The following is an 8855-nucleotide window of genomic DNA, read 5'->3' as shown; positions in this document are numbered from 1 at the left end:
CGAGCACGCGCAAAAAAGTTGGACTGTTATTTTCCCGAGAAGTGAATGATGAATGAAATGCTGTCGAATGACAACAAACTGTTAGAAGAAAGGGATCATTGGGGTTCTATATAGAACCATAGGGTTCTTTACTCAACTCCGAAGAACCTTTTATGCTAAAAAGGTTCTATAATGACAAGAAAGAACCCTTTTGGCACAAAGGGTTCATATCTTGAATTTTGTGATCATTCACATGCATTCATAAATACATTTGAATACACCGAATAATGCAGTGAAAGAACGCACTCAAAATGCACACGCGCACTAGTATGACTTCATCATGTAACTTCACATTAGCCAAGATGCATGCACTTTTTAGGCACGATTTGTTTAGTTTTTGAATATACTTGATACTGTTAAAAGGCACATCATTAAAACAAAAAATACCAGTTCATATTTCACACCTAAACAAGCGTGGAAAACGTAATCATAACTAGCTACTAAATTAGTTAAAAATGCCTATCCATATACAGCTATGATTTGCGAACCCCAAACTGACTCAAATGATTTGCGAACCGCTACGAACTCACGAGCTGATTCAAATTATTGGCGATCCTCAAACTGACTCAAATGATTCGCGATTCCTCTACGAACTCCCGAAATGATTCAAATAATTCGCGATCCCCAAATTGACTCAAATGATTCGCGAAACCCGCTACGAACTCCCGAACTGATTCAAATGATTCGCGATCCCAAAATTGACTCAAATGATTCGCGATCCCGCTACGAACTCCCGAACTGACTCAAATGATTCGCGATCCCCAAATTGACTCAAATTATTCGCGAACCCGCTACGAACTCCCGAACTGACTCAAGTGATTCGCGATCCCGCTACGAACTCCCGAACTTATTCATATGATTAGCGATCCCCAAATTGACTCAAATGATTCGCGATCCCGCTACGAACTCCCGAACTGATTCAAATGATTCGCAATCCCGAAATTGACTCAAATGATTCGCGATCCCGCTCCGAACTCCCGAACTGACTCAAATGATTCGCGATCCCGCTACGAACTCCCGAACTGACTCAAATGATTTGCGATCCCAATACACATAATGCTATAAAAGTGTGCACATGGAGAGAAATAAACAGTAGATGTTCATGTTAACAACTTCTTTAACTTGAGCAAACGCTGCTAATACACATACATTTGTTAATAAAGTAAATAAAACGAAAACAATCATGTTTTAATGCTACTGAATAAAAATAAACGATCCACTGGACAGTCTCTGCTCATCATGACAGGACCTGGATCAGAGAGCTGCAGCTCGGGCCGATGACGTCACCTCAATTGAGGCATGTTGTACACGCCCCCGTCCATTGACTCCGCCCCCACGTCACAAAGAGAGACGTGCAGAAAAGTGAAGCGCAAGCGAAAATGGTATTGCAAGCTCAAACTTAATTCAATTCAATTGCAATTCTTAATTTTTGTTTGCAAAAAGCAAATGTATTTTCCTCAATACTTTAAATAAAATGTTTTAAATTTGTTTTTGTTTTTATTGCTTTTGTATATTTTAAATAAGGTAAATCTTTCTGATTTATTAAAATAAAAAGTCACATACATGGATTTGTCTGGGCTAAGCCCCGGATCTCCACTCACCCTAGAACCACCCCTGTGTCGAATTATGCATGGATTGGAATAATTTTTTAATAATCCATTAATAAGACATTGTCTGTTGAATTTAGTTGTACAAACCTAGTGACATTTAATTAAATTTAATAGAATATATATATATATAAATATTTTTTTTCTTTTAATTCTGAATAAACTTTAAACTCATTTATAGTGAGTTTATCATTGATCACATTTTAATGCAGATTTTTAAAAAAAAAAACTAATATGTGAATATAACTCATTTATTGCATTTTTAATTGAAGATCAATAGCAGTAAAACAAAAAAGAAAAAAGAAAGGATGGATAATGGGAACATAAAAAAAGTAAATGCGTCTGTTTCATTTTGAATATATCTCATCTAATTTTCATGTTTGTACATAACATACACGTACACACAAATAGCTGTGTCTTGATTTTTTGATTTTTTATTTTTATACAGGAAAAGATTAAAGACAATCGGGCCTGGCTCAGTATAAAACTGATTTTCAGCAGGTTCCTGCTCTGCAGAACATAAATACCACATACAAAAACAAAACTCCTAGACAAGACAGCAACAAACACACAGACCAAGAGACTGAGCATCAGGGGGAGGCCATAAGGCCATCTCAGTGGTCACAGCCATTAGATGGCGAGCAAATGTTATTTTAAATAGTCTTATTGATGTTATAGTTCTGATGTACTGTGGAATCTCATTCTTGTTACTGTTCTGATTCTGATATTAGCAGCAACTGTAAAAATGTCTTTTTTTTTGTAACTAGGCCATCTACTGCCATCTGCTGACAAGAGACACTTAATACTGAATCAGAGGAATTTTAATGGCAAAGGATGCTTTTCTTCAAAGAAAACGATGGAAATATGTTTTATATTTTTTTCTAAATGAAGCCATATTTAAATGCATAACTTAACATACATTCTGGCATTTATGTGTTACTGTCTTCCTCCCTTTTCCACATTCTTGAACATTAGGAATTTAAAAGAGAACAGTTTTTTATTTAAATTTAGGTAGAACTGTTGCAATTCATTTATTTTGACAACTAATATAATGTTAAACATTCACTGTTTACTTTTCAGAGTTCATTGATTATATAACATTCAGTGAAGGTTGACTAAACTTTAAAATATGTAATTATCTGAATGTCTCCTGAGTATGATGGAGCTTTTAGGGGTGTTGAGAACCAGAACCAAGCGGACTGAGCAATAAAGCTATAGTGAAGGAATAATACAGAAATTGTCTTTTTTTTCACAGTATTATCTCAATTAAAATAAGATTTTAGGCACTCAAACAGTCCAATATACATTTGTATATTGAAATAATGAAGATTTCTGTGCCACCCCAGACTTTGTTTCATACCAAAAGTAACCTGCTCTGTCTTGTCTGTCGGCACATTGTCAGTGTCCTCTCTGCTCCACAATTTATTTTTCACATTTTTTGAATTTAATGAATTTCACAATGAGAGCCATGCCATTGATTGTCGGACATAGCAACAGTAATGAAAGGTCAATTTGAGAAGATGCAGACTTTATGTCTGTACTTTATGTACAGTACATACATACAGAGAATCGAAATTGCGTTACTCTCCAACCATCGGTGCATACAGATAACAGTAACAGTAGAGCCTAAAAATCTAAATCAAATAAAAAATATAAGATACAACTATACAATTAGGGAATGTAAAAAGACATAATAATAAAAAAAATAAAGTTAAATAAAGCAGCACAAGGCACATGGCAGATAGAGTGCAAACCAGTGAAGTGAACAAACAGAAAGTAGGATCTTGGGGGGTGGGGTCATAGTTCTGTGGTGCCTGGGACAGAAGAGGGAAGGGGGGGGGGCAAGTTCAGGAGCGAGTTCAGCTTCCTGACAGCCTGATGGATGAAGGTGTCCTTCAGTTTGCTGGTCCTGGCCTGGAGACTTCACAGTCTCCTCCCTGATGACAGCAGACTGAAGAAGCTGTGTGATGGGTGTGTGGGATCGCCTGAAATGCAGAGGGCTTTACGGGTGAGACAGGTTGCATAAATGTCCTGGAGGGACGAGAGAGAAACACCAATAATCTTCTCAGCTGCTCTCACTATGTGTTGCAGAGTCTTCCGGCAGGACGCATTGCAGGCACCATACCACACAGAGAAGCAGCCCGTCAGGATGCTCTCGATGGTGCCTCTGTAGAAGGTGTACATGATGGGGGGCGGGGCTCTGGCTCTTCTCAGTTTGCGGAGGAAGTAAAGGCTGCTGTGATTTTTTGGCCAGTTCTGCGGTGTTTGATGACAAACTTTAAAGGTGGCTTGAAAAAGCCAGGCCAAAAAAGTTTTAATGCCTTAAGTTTTTAAGTTTAACGTTTGATTTTTTTAAAGGCAATGCAGTCTATCAGACAGACAGACATATAGATAGATAGATAGATAGATAGATAGATAGATAGATAGATAGATAGATAGATAGATAGATAGATAGATAGATAGATAGATAGATAGATAGATAGATAGATAGATAGAGGACTTTGCACATTGATGGCATGCTGTTATTATGATTTTGCACATTGCTAGCATGATTTAACATGTTGCTAGCATGATTGAGCATGTTGTTAACATGATTAGCACGTTGTTAACATGATTTAACATGTTGCTGTCAAGATTTAGCACTTTGCTAATGTGCGGTTAGCATCATTTAAGGTGTTGTTAACATGATTTAACACAGTGCCAGCATTTTTACCACACTGCTAATATGATTTAGCTTTTTTTTAGCATGAGTACTATGTTGCTATCATATTGATAGCATGATTAGTATGTTGCTAGTATGATTTAGGACATTGCAAACATGATTTAACACGTTGATAACATGATTTGAAGCGATCATATGATGCAATTTAAAATTTTCTTTCTCTTTGGAGTGTTAAGCTCTTGGTTCAGGAAAATACAGCTGAGGAATTACATCTACTTCACGCTGTGGAGTTCACTGTGGACGAAGCACAGTCCAGCCCAGGGTCCAACTCCCTCGTTGTGAAAGTGAAACTATTTTGTCCGGCCTTGCAAAACAGGACACAACTAGAAATAGGTGGTTAAGTTGTATTTTCAACACAGTTCCAGAACAGATTAACCCAAATATTTTTTTCACCTTAAACCACATAAATACATTTCATTACACCAAATAAACCAAAATTTGGTTCTTTTTAGCAGCATCATATGGCATCTTTAACACATTGGAAACATGCTAATATTATGTTTTTAGCATTTTATTAGCATAATTTTGCTAACATGATTATTGTGTCTAAAATTAATTATCATGTTTTTAACGATTAGCATGTTACTAAAATGAATGAACATGAATTTGCATGATGCTACAATGATTTAGCTTGTTGTTGGCATAAATTAGCATGAATTAACATTTTAACATGATTTCACATGATGCTAAATTATTTAGCATGTTGTTACATAAAGTAGGATGTTGTTAGCATGATTTAACATGAATTAGCACATTGCTAACATTATTTAACGTGAAACTAGCATGTGTGTAGAATAAAATAACATATTGCTAGCATGTTTTAAAGTGTTGCTATGCAGTTGCTAGGGTACTAGAGGTTTTTGCTAAGGTGTTGCTATGCGGTTCCTTGGCTAAAAACCCAGCTAAAACAAATTCAATTGGCAAAAATAGCTAAAACCAGCTGTAGCAAGAACAACTACTAAAAAACCAGCTGAAAACCAGCTAAAACCCTGCTGATTTAACAAAAAAAAAAAAAAAAACCTGCTGATTTAGCAAAGAAAAAAACATATAAGACCAGCTAAAACAAGCCTAAGCTAGCCTCAGCTGGTTTAAGCTAGCTTGGTCTTTAGGCAGATCTCTCAACTTAACCAGCTAAGAACAGTCAAAGCAGCCAACAATTTAGGCTGGTTTTATCTTTTTTTTCAGTAGGGAGTTATTAAGTTTTTCTATAGTAATAGACAGCTTAAAACACTATAAGTCTCATTGCATAAAAGTTGTCACCCTCTCAATGAAAGTCTAAGGGATTTTGGGTGATTTTGAATGTCTTGTTTTTAGAAACCGTAGAAAAGATATAACAACCAACGTCAGACCAGTCTGAAGGTCTGACCCGAGTTTGGTGGTTGTAACGTTAAAGCTTTAGGAGAAGAGGATGACTAAATTTAGGCTCAGAAGAAGTCAGTGGAAAGTCCAACTACATAAAAGCACCTGTGTGTTTAGGCCAATGCAGATGCATATGTGTGAAATCTGCACTGCTTTGACCTACTTATGCCACCAAAAATGTTTCTTAATGTAGGCGTATTCATTTTTTGCTACATTATGAAGACATGACATTGCCTCCCTAACTCAAATGACCTAATAAACATACTAAACCAACTTTTACTAAAAAAGGAAAAATGCAAAAAAAATTATGAGAAGTTTTGGTTTAATGCTTTGATTAGGGTTAATAATCATCATTATCTCAGTATATACTGCAGTGTGCCTAAGTTAAGTTATCATAATGTTAATGTTTGTCAGTGGTTTTGTGGGTTTCACTGTGTTGGAAAAACAAACTTGGTTTCTTGTAAGTGTCTGCACAAGGGCAACTTGGCAACTGCTAAATGTGTTAGGATTATTTTAATGTTGTATTTCAAACATTTGAAAAAATAACTTTTTTATATAATTACATAATCAAATATTTACTGCACTCCAATAACTGAATATCATGTCTGGATATATGCAAATGACATATGACAATTTCAATATGCATGGTCCAAAAGTCTATTTTTATTTTTTTATTATTATTCTGCATTTTCAATGTGTGGTTTAGACCCCAATGTATTTTTGACGTTCTTACATCATGGACTAAAAGATAACCAACTGATCTTAGAAAATGAATGCTTTATTTTGATTGACACACAGTCATTCATTACATTCTGGCTGATGTGGAGGGTCTTTGCTGCTGGATTCAGTGCAGCAGGATGAAGGAGAGCAGAGAATAGCAGAGGAACATGAAGCTCTGAGTGACGCTCTGAGTGCCGTTAAACAGGTTACCCTCACAACATGTGATATAGCCAGGTCCTAGCCATTTTAGCGGACAATCACAGATGTATTTGGAGGCACATCCTTTTACAGTGTTTGGTTGATTTCCTAGAGAAAAGAAAGAAAACAGATGAAATAAATAAAAACAAGCAGAGGAGACACGGCAAAAACAGTCTACACTGGCTCTGTCATTAGGGAATTCTCTTTGTTATAAATGAATAAAAAGAAATAAGAAATAATACCTCTGATTTCTACTTCATGCTTTTATGGTAATACAAAAGTACAAAGGTGCATTGACAAGGGAAAATTTGTAATGTCAAAACATTTATTTTAATTTTCTTCTATTGCTTTTCTCACCCTTTGCAGTAAAGCAGTAGTCTTCATCCTCCACACAACTCTGTATGTCTGAGCAGTCCTCCTCATCACAAGTGAAACATTTCTTCTCATCATGATCATAATAAGCAACATTATCATAATAAGAGTATGAGAAATCTGTAAAGGGAAAAATTAATTTTCAATTCAAAAATTCTTTCATTTTTATTTTTATAAATTTTATAACATAAAATCATATAATCAAACAACATTATTAGCATTCAGATTTCACAAAGGCTTTAAAAAATATCTTAAATTTGGAGATTTAATGTTTTTTTCCAAAGAGCATCTAGTTTTAAAGGAAACAATTAAATCTAACCAATGCAAAATCAATACAAATATTTTTTGCAATGCTTATTTAATTGATCACCTAGAAATAGTGCCAAATTATCCCACCTCTCCCAGAAGGTCCGGGAGTCTCCCTCATTCTTAAACTGCTTCCTAACACCCAGTAATATGCAATATCCCTGAAATCGAGCAAGAGAGAGGAGCTCTCCTAGATATTAAAGTTAGTTTTAGCCAAGTTAGACAAGATGTATTTACTTGTTTCAATTTGGTATATACATGCATTTCGAATGGATTTCCATTAAAAGACTTTAAAAAAGCCAGGACCATTTTTAATATAACTCAGATTGGATTCTTCTGAAAGAAGAAAGTCAAATACATCTAGGATGCTTTGAGGGTGAGTAAAACAGGCTAATTTTCATTTTTGTGTGAACTAATCCTTTAAGTTATAAAAACATTACTGAATGTTTTCCTGTCCAACTAAAACACTTTCCAAAAAAACTAAAAATTAGTATTCATTATAGTCTTTACCATATTTGTAAATGTTTTCATGCTGTTGTCCTTTATGCATTAGTAATATTTAAAATAAATCATGGTCTAGTGATGCAGAACATACTTTAGCTTATGCCTTAATTGTACCTCTAACTTGGTCATTGGTCATTAGTTAATGCAATGCAAATGCAAATGCAGGATAATACCTATGTCATCTTGTTCATTGCACAAGTCGGTGTCGCAGCACTGGAAAGAATTGCCTGTTGTAATGTACCAGATTTCACAGTCATATGTTGTGGCACAACTTCTCTCTATGGTCTCTTCCACTTTGTCACCTTAAACAAAAATATGAATCAATGCAATGGCAGCAAACGAGCAGCTCTTGTTTGTAATGCATAAAATGCTAAATATCCTGAAGTCAGTTAATAACCAGCTCTCTCTTCCACCCTCAATACCATGAATGAGGTGAAGGCAAAGCACAGAACCCCCAACTGCTTCCCAGTTGCTGCAGCAATTTGGCTGCTCACTGCTCCGGGTGTGTGTTCACGGTGTGTGTGTGTTCAATAATATGTGAAGATCACTCTTCAATACTCAAACTAATAGATATTGTTGAACATTCAAGAATCATAAATCCTTTTCATCATGATATCATGACATGCATAAATGGACTGTAGTCAATTATAGAAGTATATTAATATACTTTTCAAACCAAAGCAGTGTTTTCATTGACTTGATTGCAAATAAATGCACAGACACTATTTAAACTGAACAGAGATGACATAACTGAATTCAATGATGAACTGCCTTTAACTATCATTTTGCCACTACTGACACACTGTTTTCCAAATGAATGTTGTTCAGTGCTTTGACGCAATGTATTGTTGTTAAAGCACTATATAAATAAAGGTGATTGATTGATTGATTGAAACATTTTCCCAGTTTAAAGTACCACTACTATACCTCTTATAAGGCTCAAAGATGTGAAATCGTTTGAGGAAGTTAATGTTGTCTGGTATGTAATGCTATCCCTTAGAAAACTTCCAATGGTATACATCTTATTA

The 8855-nt window shown here is 35.3% G+C and overlaps 1 long non-coding RNA gene across 1 annotated transcript; it reads right to left on the bottom strand.

The window, feature by feature from the left end:
* Positions 1-5694: 5694 nt before the first annotated feature.
* On the bottom strand, positions 5695-8290 carry LOC113063778 (uncharacterized). Its single transcript, XR_003278741.1, has 3 exons — positions 8001-8290; positions 7003-7137; positions 5695-6753 (listed from the first exon to the last, which is right to left on the bottom strand). It is a non-coding gene; the product is annotated as an uncharacterized LOC113063778 (long non-coding RNA).
* Positions 8291-8855: the final 565 nt, after the last annotated feature.

Source organism: Carassius auratus, chromosome 46 (assembly GCF_003368295.1).
Source record: "Carassius auratus strain Wakin chromosome 46, ASM336829v1, whole genome shotgun sequence".
Taxonomy (NCBI): Eukaryota; Metazoa; Chordata; class Actinopteri; order Cypriniformes; family Cyprinidae; genus Carassius; species Carassius auratus.
Note: the sequence above shows the minus strand (reverse complement) of the source record. Positions and strands in the feature narration are given on the sequence as shown.